Raw genomic sequence first — 11,317 nt, 5'->3', positions numbered from 1 at the left:
CTCTTTGCTCTGTTTATTTTGCAAAGTGCCAACAACAGGAGATGGGGAAGCCCTTTAGACAGCCAGCTGCAGCAGATTGAAGAGGGAGGGTTTAGGAAGTCTTGGCGTAAGTTGATGAGCTTAAATCCATTTATCTGGGTTGCTGAGGCAGGAGGATGAATAGGCAGAGGAGCCAACAGCAGTTTACTAGCAAGAGCAAACTCGCAGAAAAGCCTTGTGGAACAGTCTAGCAACAAGTGGTACAGCTGAAGTCAGGCAGGCCCTCTGCTTAGTGCATTGGCTGGATGGGACTTGGCCAACTTGGTGGATGCTCAGGCACAGCTCTGCAGGCAGCATTTCAGCGGCCACAGCAGCAAACAGTGGAGGACCCATTCCTTATGAATGGGTGGGATGCTGTACTGGTGGGTGCCAGCAGCAGAATGAGTCTGACCCATCAACAGGAAGGACATCGCTGACAGAACATGTGTGCAGGGGACAGCAATGGAAGCCATGTGCAGGCAGCTAAAGATGTAGGATGGGCTGTTGCTCCTTTGCTACAAGCAAATCCACGCTCACTTGGATTTGTTTAGACAAGGTCTCACTGTTTAGCGCTGGCCGCTCAGGAACTCCATCTGTAGACCAGGCTGGCCCTGAATTCATCAGACAGAACTGCCTGCCTCTGCTTGGATTTTTTTTTTTTTAATTTGGAATGTTTGGCTATCTTGGGAATGGGGTCCAAATGTAAACGTGAATTCTTGTGTTTCATATGTACATTATACAAAAGAAGCTTTAATCATTCTGGAGTTTCTCGGGAGTTCAGGTGTTTGGATTAGGGCTGTTCTCTGTGTGTGTGGCTCAGAGACACACGTGCGTAGTGTAGCAAGGGAGGTGGGGGTGGGGTGCAGATCACCATATTTGGGACAGTGTTAACTTAGCTGCGTGGAGAGAAATGAGATTGGAGGTCAACAAAAGCCTCAGCAGACTGTGCAGTTTGGACCTGGGGTAGTCAGTGGCAGGGAACTTGTACATGTGGGAAGTCCTGAGTTCAGTCTCCACCACAGCCTCAGTAATGGGGGAGGGCTCCACAAGTGTTTGATAAGTATTCTTGAAGTGTTTTCAGATCTGAGTGGTCTTGTAATAATTAAGACCAAGGGCCCAGGGCATGGTGGTTCGCATCTTTAGCCCCAGCGTTTGGGAGGCAGAGGCAGGCAGATCTCTGTAAGTTCAAGGCTAGCTTGGTCTATGTATCAAATCCCAGGTCAGCCAGTGCTACATAAGACCTTGTCTGAACAAACAAACCAAATCATCAAACACAAAGCAAGATCAAGGACCAGGAAGGAACGAGAGGGCACAAGCACGTGGCTTAAGCAGCCGTGGGAGAGTGTCACTGGTTGGTTTGTGACAATTGGATGAATTGCTTGAGATGCTCCAGCCTTTAGGGACAACATATACTAAAGACCTGAGGTGAGCTTGAGGAACTAACAAAAGACCATGCTATGACACTGGAGAAGGCATGGACTCCAGGGAACAGACAGGGGCTTTGCAAGCTGAAGGCTTTGTTCTGAGACCCTGGGCGGTGGAAATGAAGGCTATGGAGCCCAAGGGCAAGTTTGCATTTTAGCAACTATCTCTCCATTAATTGTGGAGACTAGCTAGGGGAGGCGGATGGCCTAGAGATGGGAGAGCATGAGGAAGCTGTGGGCTAGCAAAGAAAGGGCCACACAATGCAGGGGCCACATGGCTGTGGCTGGGAGGCACAGGACAGTCTCGGTGATCATTGCCTTGGTGGCTGAGGACGTTGAGGGACATCCAAGAATCAACCAGCGTTTTCCATTCATGATTCTTAGCTCCAGTAGGAGGGTGTTTTTGTTCCCTCCATTTTTGAAGCAGGTAGGACAGAAGAGTGGTCTGCCTCCTAGGCTGGGCTGGCCGGTGGGGAAATGGCTATAGATGAGAGCTGTTCAATAGCAAATGAGAACGGTTTCCACAATCGCGTTTGGGGAAGACAGCTCTTTGCTTCTAAAAACCATAAGTGGAGATGGTTTTCTGGATTTCCTTTCTTTCAGAGGCAGATCTGAGAGGAGGCCCTGGGATAAGGGTTTCATGTGGGAAATCTGGTCTCAGAATATACCGTAGGGGAGGAGGGCACATGTGACTAGACAGGAAGAGCAGTCACCTGAGGGTGCATGGTGAAGACCAGCAACTATGGTGGGCGCTGTCCTCGGGCCTGTAAGGGTCCTGGATGTGTGTGGAGCACACCCTGAGGACGGTGTGTATATCTTCCCTCCCAGTTCGCCACCAAGCGTGGATTTTTACGTATGTGTTGGGATCTGAACTTAGGCCCTCGTGTTTACAGCAAGCCGTGTACCCACTCAGTCATTTCCCGGCTCTCAGCTCTTTCTTCTCTATTGATCTATCACACGGCTTTCCCCTGCGTGGGTATGCCATGGTGCCGGCTGCTCTAGGGACCACATCTTTTCGGGATCCCATGAACTGTATGTACCCCAGTCTCTCCAGCAAAAGCACTAAAATTATTCTGATTGGGCTAGATTGGGACACGTGACCCCAGTGAGCCAATCACTGGCCGATAGTACTCATACAGACCAGCTAGTCCTGCGCATGTTAAATATCCTAATCCGAAAGCTAAGGAGATGCAAGTGAGAGGTACCTGAGGAAAACCAGGTACTGTCCTCTGAGGTGTGTGAGATACACTTACCGAACCACTCACGATCCATGCGCAGAAGGTCCACTCTGTAGACAAGGAAACAGGTCCAGGGCGTTAAATGATTTTCTTAAGGTCACACAGCTAATTTCAGAATTATTAACAGGAGCGCAGTTTACTGAGAGGTAGAGGAAAGGGGGCTGTGTACTGTTAGATGTTGGCAAAGATGAGAACACGGCAAAGCAAAGTCCATAGTCAGCAAATTCTCCTTTTACACGGGAAGACACTCTCCCTGAGATGGCCCAACAGCACAAGGCCTGCAGCTTCTGGGATCATCGCGAGGTCATAGGCCGCAGAGAAGGCAGCATGGGGAGGTGAGGGAGGCAGGTTTCTGAGAAGTACACTGAGGCCTGGAGCCGCCCGAGGAAGAGGTCAGGTCAACCCATGAAATTACTGCTGCGGGACATGGCTCTCCGGCATCCTTCTTTGGTCTAGATGGGCTTCAGCCTGTCTGCTGTTTGTAAATGAAAATGTCCTGACTCACAAAGACAGGATGCCGTCGGAGCATCAGCTGCACACAGCAGGGACCCTGGGTTCAGGCACCTGCAGTGCATCGTGTGCAGCGCCCCATGCTTTGTGTATAATCTGTTCGGGTGGCTTCGCTATGCTACCGTTTGTCACATGAGGAAACCGAGGCTCAGAGAGGGTAGGTGGTCAGGCTCAGCCAGGCATAGTCAGGATTGTGGTTCTCCCTGCAGGAGTAGTTCGGGGCCAGTCTTGCTTTGACTTTTCCTTCTCACCCACCACACACTCTTGTTAGTTTGTCCTTTGGAGTGGCTCCCGGGACCCTCTCCCTCTGGACCGCCCCCACAGGACTTCCCACTGGCGATTATTATATAGGACACAGCTTTGTGAGCTCAGTGGGGTGGGGACTTAGAGCATCAGTATTCTGGGGGTCTGGTGAGCCTAGAGTGCCTTGAGGAAGAAGTTGGCCATGCCCCGTTGCCCTCTTGCTGAACCTCTAGCCAGCCCCTCCTCCCCCTTGCATACCTGTAGGCGCTAAGCACTTCTCACCCTCTCCCACCAGGCTCACAAGCTTACTAATTTTCTCTCTTTCTGGGTCCCTGCAACACCCCACACCCCAAGCTCTCTCCCTTCCCTCTCCCACAGACTGCTTTCGGTTTTATCTCATTCTCAATGTCCACGCCTCTGCCTCTGTCTCCCTTTGTAAGTGTGTCACCTTTCTGACTCTATCTTTTTTTTTTTTTGAGACATTCTAATGTAGCCCAGGCTAGTCCTTAACTTTGCTATGTACTTGAGGATGACCTTGATTTTTGCTGTTGACCAGGGTGGCTTTGAACCCATAGAGATCTACCTGTTTCTGCCCCTAGTGCTGGTATTAAAGTCAACCACCGCAACTGGTAACCCTGAACTTTTGATCCTCCTGCAGGGTTTTTTTTTTTTTTTTTTTATTTATTTTTTTAACCATACCTGTTGTCTCTTTTTTGTATGTTTGCCTCTGTTTCTCTCTGTCTTTCTGTCTGTCTGCTTCTATCTTGGAAGCATTTTCTCTCTTGTGTCTGTTATTGCCCTTTTGGTATCTGTCATTCCCTCTTTTTTCTCTGTGTCTGACTCTGCCCTCTCCCTCTGCCGTCCCCCCTCCCTCTCTCCTCTCTCTCTCTCTCTCTCTCTCTCTCTCTCTCTCTCTCTCTCTCTGTCTCCTCCTCCTCTCCCTGCCCCTCCTTCCCCACATCCTGAGTTGTCTTTGGGGAACCGGAAATCTGGGGGATCAGAGAGATACCAGGAGGCTCAGCTGCTGCTGCCTGGAGATAGTGCCTTGGGGGGGAGGGGCAGGATTCCAGCATCTTTTAACCCTGTGCAAAGGCAGGCAGGCTCAGGGTCTTGCCACCAGCCTCCTCTGCAGAAGGATCTCTCTGTGGATGGGGCCCATGGAACCCACCTCCCTCACCAGTCTATGTGTGTTAAGGGCCAGACTGGAACAGTTGAGGGTAGTAGGAGAGAGCACGTGGTGGATCTTCTGACACTCGGGGTGTGGTGGTGGGGGTTAGTCAGCCAGGACTGGCAGGGGTCAGAAGAGAGGCTCCTGGGATGAGAGAGGTGGGGTGCCCTTGCTCTTACTGTGGGGCACTTATTTGGTGGCACTTTGTGACATGTCCCACTACTTTCATTTTACAACCCTGTGAGGTAGGTACCCTTAGTAACTCTATTTTGTAAGTGTGGAAACTGAGGTACAGAGAATTTGAGTCCTCCTGACAGGACCCTAGTCTGATTAAGCTGGTCTTTGCCAAAGTCTGGATTGGCTATAAGCCTGTTCATTTTGCTTGTTTGTTCAGACAGGATCATGCTATAATTTTTTTTAAAAAGTAAAAAAAAAAAAGTGTAAAAAATATATTGTTGGGCATGGTAGCATGGGTCTTTAACCCTAGCTCTTGGGAGACAGAGACAAGCAGATCCCAGCTGACACCCAGCCCTGAACTTTCCAGCCCAGGGGTTGGGCTGCCTTCCCCCAGAGGCTCCTTCCTATATAATCCAGACATCTTGGCCTCTCATCTCTCTCTCTCTCTCCTCTTTTCTCTTGAGGCTGTTCTCTTTTTTTCTCTCCACACCATCTCCATGGCAACTCCCCTGACCTTAATCCATGGGGCAAGTTCACTGGCCCTAGAGAAGTTTCCCAATAAATCTGCCTTTAATCCAATCTAATCTTTCTTGAACTGGCTCATTTCACCGTCAGGGAAATAACCTATCAGTATAGAGTGTCCAAATGTTGAAGTATCCTGGAAGACTATCCAAGTCCTCCAAGTTCCTGGTGGAATCTGCAGAAACCAGCTGGAGTTTTTTTTTTTTTTTTTTTAATTTACTTATTATATATGAGTACACTGTAGCTGTCTTCAGACATACCAGAGGGCATCAGATCCCATTACAGATGGTTGTGAGCCACATGTGGTTGCTGGGATTTGAACTCAGAACCTCTGGAAGAGCAGTCAGTGCTCTTAACCGCTGAGCTATCTCTCCAGCCCCCAGCTGAAGTTATTTAAAGCCAGAGAAACACTGGAGGGATGGCTATGCTGGGCATCATGGGAGAAGAGCAAGCAGTCAATGAGGAGGCAGGGGTGACACACTTTATAGCTCCTGTCTCCCTCTGATGACCTATACTAATCCTTTGAGTCAGACTAAATCCTACTCCCAAGGCTACTTCAGGGTCAGGGAGCATGACTGACCCTTTAGGGTGAGTGGGGCCTAGATTTCTCCAGCCCTACACACAAATGGGGATTGTCCCACAGAAGCCATTCCCCCAGACTTCCCACCACTCTCCAGATGATCTGCCCCGGTCTTGCTTCCCACCCCCATTCTGGGCTTCAGCGCATGCACACAGTGCGCAGGGTGAAGGAAGTCAGAGTGGACCGGGGTCTTTCAACTCTGGATCCAGAGGATGTTGAGGCAAAGGTGGGGCTTTGTGAGGCTTGTAGTGACTGCCCAGTTTCTATCCAGAACCAAACGGCTGGTCGATATAATTAATTTTCTTGTCATAGTAATATATTTGGGCTCCACCCCAACCTGCCCCACACCCCCATCCAGAATCTCAATGTGTGGGCCTGAAACTCATAATCCTACCGGACTCCTTCATAGTGGCCAATAGATGGCTTTTTATCGGATTGTGCATATGGGGTGCCGGTAATGCCTCCCGCTTGCTTGTTCCCCAAATCACTCTTGCTGCCTCCCAGATTCTGTTGGCTCAGGAGCATCTTTCTGCTTCTGGGCCTTTTCACTTGCTGCTTTCTGTCTGATGCTACCTATGGCCTTCTTCTGTCACATGGATCTGGGCTGAAATTCTCCCTTCATGCAATCCCTTCCTTCTCCCCGTGTTTCCGGTGACAACTATGGGGACTGCCTTCATCATGGTAATCTTTTTACTCTTCCAGTGTCAGGGATGGGCTCTGGGCCTTGACGTGCTAAGGACATGCTTTGCGTCTGAGCTCCACCCCTCGACCCCTAACAGTGACGCCGTTGATCCCTCGAATCTGTCCCTTTCTAAACTGTGTACTGCCTGCTCTCCAGTGTCACCGTGGGGTTCACATAGAGCTTGGTGCAGCCAATAGCGCTGGAGAAATGAGTTCGGGCTTAGGCTGCTTCCGTTCCAATAGAGCCGGAGTCACATAGCTCTTGCCTGGCATACCAGAGCCCTTTGTTCAATCAGGCATCACTGTCAAAGCAAACAAACTGCGTTTAAAAACTGGCAGATTAGTGAGTGCTGGAGCCATGGCTTGGTAGTTAAGCCACGCTGCTCTTATCCCGACCTGGGTTCAGTTCCCAGCACCCACGTGGTGGCTTACAACTATCTGTGACTCCAGTTCCAGGGGATCCTGACATCTTCTGGCTTCTGAGGGTATCAGACACACATGTGCACAGATGTAAGCGCAGGCAAAACAATCCTATAGATTAACTAAAAAGAAAAAATCATTTTAAAAAAGAAAAAAGAAAGGGGCTGGGGATTTAGCTCAGTGGTAGAGCGCTTACCTAGGAAGCGCAAGGCCCTGGGTTCGGTCCCCAGCTCCGGAAAAAAAAGAACCAAAAAAAAAAAAAAAAAAAAAAAAAAAGAAAGAAAAAAAAAGCCAGGCGCCTGAGCTCCACAGCCTTCCTGCTCTAACGAGACAGTGTGGGCCCGACTGGGGAGGCACTTTGTGAAGCAGAGTGAAAGTGGGAGACGAGAGATGTGCTTAGTTATTAAAAACTGTAGTAAAAAACTCCCACAGAACATAAATTACCATGTCAGCCGCACAGGAATTCAGTTCATATGTTTGTGTTGCCAAGGGACAGACAGATCTCCAGAATTCTTTCATCTTGTAAAATGAAAACTCTGTACGTTTAAACAATGTCCCACTTCCCCCCTCCACTACCGTAAGCACCTGGCATTCTAGTTCCCCTCTCTGGTCTGCCTTGTGACTGGATTCACTCACTTAACATAATAATGTCCTTAAGATTCACCCATGTTATAGCATGTATGAAGATTTCTTCTTTTTGAGAGAGAGGGGGAGAGGGAGAGGGAGATTATGATGATGATGATGATGTAGTCCAGGCTGGTCTTGATCTGGGCTCAAGTGATCCTCCTGCCTCAGCCTCAGCCTCCTGAGTCACAGGCCATCTTGCTCAGGGTTCCCTTCCAGAGGCTAAATAACACCATGCTTCACGGACAGACCACATGTCTCGTATCCTTCCGAGACTCAGAGGTGGTGTTGCTCTTGTGTGAGTGATACTGTTGTCTTCATGAGCGAGTACCCACCTCTCTGAAGCCTTGTCTTTAATTTTTTTATACATATTCCCAGAAAGAGTTGACAGACCGCATGTGTTGAATTCTTTCAGGTCAGGCCATGCGGTTTCCATGGTGCCCACACTGCTCTGCGTTCTCATCAACAGCACATACAACTTCCAGTTTCTCCTCCACATCTGGCTGACACTGGTTTCTCCCGCTCCACCCCCATTGCCCGCCCTTTCCTTTCTTTCTTTTTTTCTTCTCTTTTCAGACGGAGCCTTTGTCAGGCCACCCTAATTCAGAACTAGTTTAAACTGGCCTAGACCTCTGACCTCCTGCCTCAGTCTGTTGGGATCTCCACTTTCCTGGGGCTCAAACTTGGGTGTCAACCTGTGAACGTGTGCTTTCTCCTGCTGTCCTACCTTGCAGTTTTGTTGGTGGCTGACAGCTGTCCTGGTAGATTTGGGTTGGAGTCTTCACTTTGGTTTGGATTTGCATTTCCTGAGAGATAGTAAAGTTAAGCTTCTTTTACATTCTTCTTGGCCATTTTCGAGGTGTTTTTTGTTTGTTTGTTTGTTTGTTTGTTTGTTTGTTTTGTCTCTCTCTTTTTTCTATTTGTTGGTTTTGTTTGTTTGTTTGTTTGTTTTTTCAGAGCTGGGGACCGAACCCAGGGCCTTGAGCTTGCTAGGCAAGTGCTCTACCACTGAGCTAAATCCCCAACCACCCCTATTTGTTGTTTTTTGTTTTGCTTTGTTTTTGTAGAGATATGTCTGCAAATCTTTTACCTATTTTCAAAGCTGGGCCATTTTTATTGTTGATTTATAAGAGTTATTTACTTATGACATTAACTACGTATCATATGTATGATCTCACAGCTTTTTATTCCTGCCCTGCAGAAAATCTGGATTCTTTGATTTTTTTTTTGATGGAGTTTTAATTGTTTTAAATGTCTGCGGTACGTGAGTCTATATTCGTATGTGTGCCTGCCAAGAGAAGCCAGAAGATGCAAGAGCTGGAATTCTAGGTGAGACACCTGAGGTGGCTGCTGGGAACCCAACTCCTGTTCTCTGCGAGAGCAGCAGGTGCTCTGAACTGCAGAATTCTCTGTCCAGTCCCACTTTTAATTTTTTAAAACTAATTTCTGCATGAATTAAAGATTTAAAAAATAGGTACGATTTGTCAAATCATAAGCATATATTTATGGCACGCATAAATAGGCACCAGAAGGGTTTACTATGTTTTCATTGTTTGAGACAGAGTCTCTAAGTAGTTCAATCTAACCTCAAACTTGTGGTCCTCCTGCCTCAGTCTCCAGGGCGCTGGGGCTGTGAGTCTGCTGCCGGCGTCCTGTCTGACTATAGTGCATTATCTTGCTATCAGCTTTTTCTTGTGCTTCTGGGTATAGAAGTCAGGTCTTCTCACTTGCAAGGCGTTTGCTCTTCTACAAGTGACACCCCGGCCTTACCATTAAATACGAGTGGAGGCAAGCGATCTCACCACAGAGGCAGAAACGAAATAGTACATTACATTCCTTGGCCAAATGAAAACAGCTTTATTGCTTCATCCTTGTTTTTAGCTCCACCTCAGAGTGACAAGCTGATGGCGAATGGGTGAGAAAGAAAAGGGGAAGGGGGCCAACCGACAGCCTTCCCACCAGCTTGAGGCTTGTTAGAGAAATATGAAGACTCTCCATTCAGGGAGGTCACAGCTGAGGTCAAGGCTACTTATCAATGTAAAGATACTTGGAATTGTACTTTTGAATCTGGCCCCATAGCAACCTCAAATACAAACAGAATTCTGTAACTAAGGAGGAAGCACTCAGGCCAAAGAGAAGGCAACCACAGGCTGCCTGCTGTGGCTGCCATTCTGAGCACAGATGGCTTCATGGGCCTTTTCACTGCTGCCTCACTCAGATGCAGACCAGCTCACAGAGGCCTGCCGCTTCGGGTGTGTATGCTCTCGCTTGTTTTATTTGTAATTAAAACAATGTTTTTATAAGTCAGGCCATGCACTGCTGTGTCTCAGAATCCCAAAGGTGTCAAAGGGTACTCTCTATCCACGAATCAGACATCTCCGGGGACAGCCAGCCTCGAATTAAAAATGTCTGATTTTTAATCCCACCACTCATGAGGTAGAGGCGGGCTCATCTCTGTGAGTTCAAGGCTAGCCTGCTCTACATGAATTCCAGTCCAGCTACACAAAGAGAAGAATTTGGAGACGGGTCTTCTGTACTGAGCATGCACAGTCCTTCTCGTCGTTATTTAAACAGTACGACTCAGTAAGGCCATTTCACTGTAAGAACGCATTAGTTACCTTCTCTCCTTGTGGTGACAAAAATACCTGGCAAAAGCAACTTCAGGAAGGAAGGGCTTCTGTTGGTTACAGTTTGATCGTGAGCCTTTCATGGGGCTGAATCATGGTAGTGGGAGAGTGAGGCTGCTCACGTGGTGTCCACAGTCAGAAAGCAGAGCAGGATGAAGGCTGGGGTGCCGCTCACTTTCTTCTTTTATTCCGTGTCGGACTTCAGCTGAGAGGACGCTGCCATCCACATTCAGGATCTGCTTCCCTTCCCTGCTCTCTTAAACCTCTCTAGAAAAAGCCTCACAGACAGTGTGCTTGTTTTTTATGGTGATTCTAGGCCCATCAGATTGGCTGTGAAGATTCACCACGACAAGGAGGTGCTCCAAATATTCCAGAGTTAACTTAAAGCACAGGGGAAGACGTCCCAGGCTACATGCAAACACCAGGCCTCTTTACACCAAAGACGTTGGAATCTTCTGGGTCCTGGAATCAGAACCCAGGATCGATTCTGAGGGACAGCTATCCATGGAAAAGAATCTTCCTCTCCTTCCGTCCCAACAACCAAATCCTATCCTAAGCACAGGTTATCAACCATCAAGTGTTTGTGAGCTGGCTCACTGGGCAAAGGCGCCCGCTCGCTGCCATGTCGGATGGCCGGAGTTCCACATGGAAGGACAGCCTCAGCTCCAGCAAACTGACCTTTGACATCCATATTGCCGCTGTGGCATGTGTGAATACATGCCCTTTTTCAATAAATGAGTAAATAATAACAAAATCCACAATAATTTACATTTTAAATGATTTATAATAATCCAGGTATGTTGGCTTATGCCTGTAATCTCAATATTCAGCATGCTGAGGCAGGAAAATTACAAGTTTGAGCTCAGCCTAGCGTACATAAATCCCGTTTTATACAATAATAAGACAAAATGACAAACGACTTTTTCCGTTACTATAGAAGGGAATGCACACGTAGGCTCATTCCTTACCCTTCGTTCTGACGCAAATGCTATAATTCTGCACCGCTTGGATCTGGCATTCTTTACTCATTACCTCCTCCTCTGCCACTCTGTCATTCCAAGTTACCTGGGGCAAACTTCGTAAAT

At 48.1% G+C, this 11,317-nt stretch overlaps 1 long non-coding RNA gene across 1 annotated transcript; it reads left to right on the top strand.

Annotated features, from left to right (window-relative positions):
* The first annotated feature begins 8,997 nt into the window (after window positions 1–8,997).
* Window positions 8,998–10,986, top strand: LOC134483833 (uncharacterized). Its single transcript, XR_010060917.1, has 2 exons — window positions 8,998–9,857; window positions 10,549–10,986. It is a non-coding gene; the product is annotated as an uncharacterized LOC134483833 (long non-coding RNA).
* Window positions 10,987–11,317: the final 331 nt, after the last annotated feature.

The sequence above is a fragment of the Rattus norvegicus genome, chromosome 1, assembly GCF_036323735.1.
Source record: "Rattus norvegicus strain BN/NHsdMcwi chromosome 1, GRCr8, whole genome shotgun sequence".
Lineage (NCBI taxonomy): Eukaryota > Metazoa > Chordata > Mammalia > Rodentia > Muridae > Rattus > Rattus norvegicus.
Note: the sequence above shows the minus strand (reverse complement) of the source record. Positions and strands in the feature narration are given on the sequence as shown.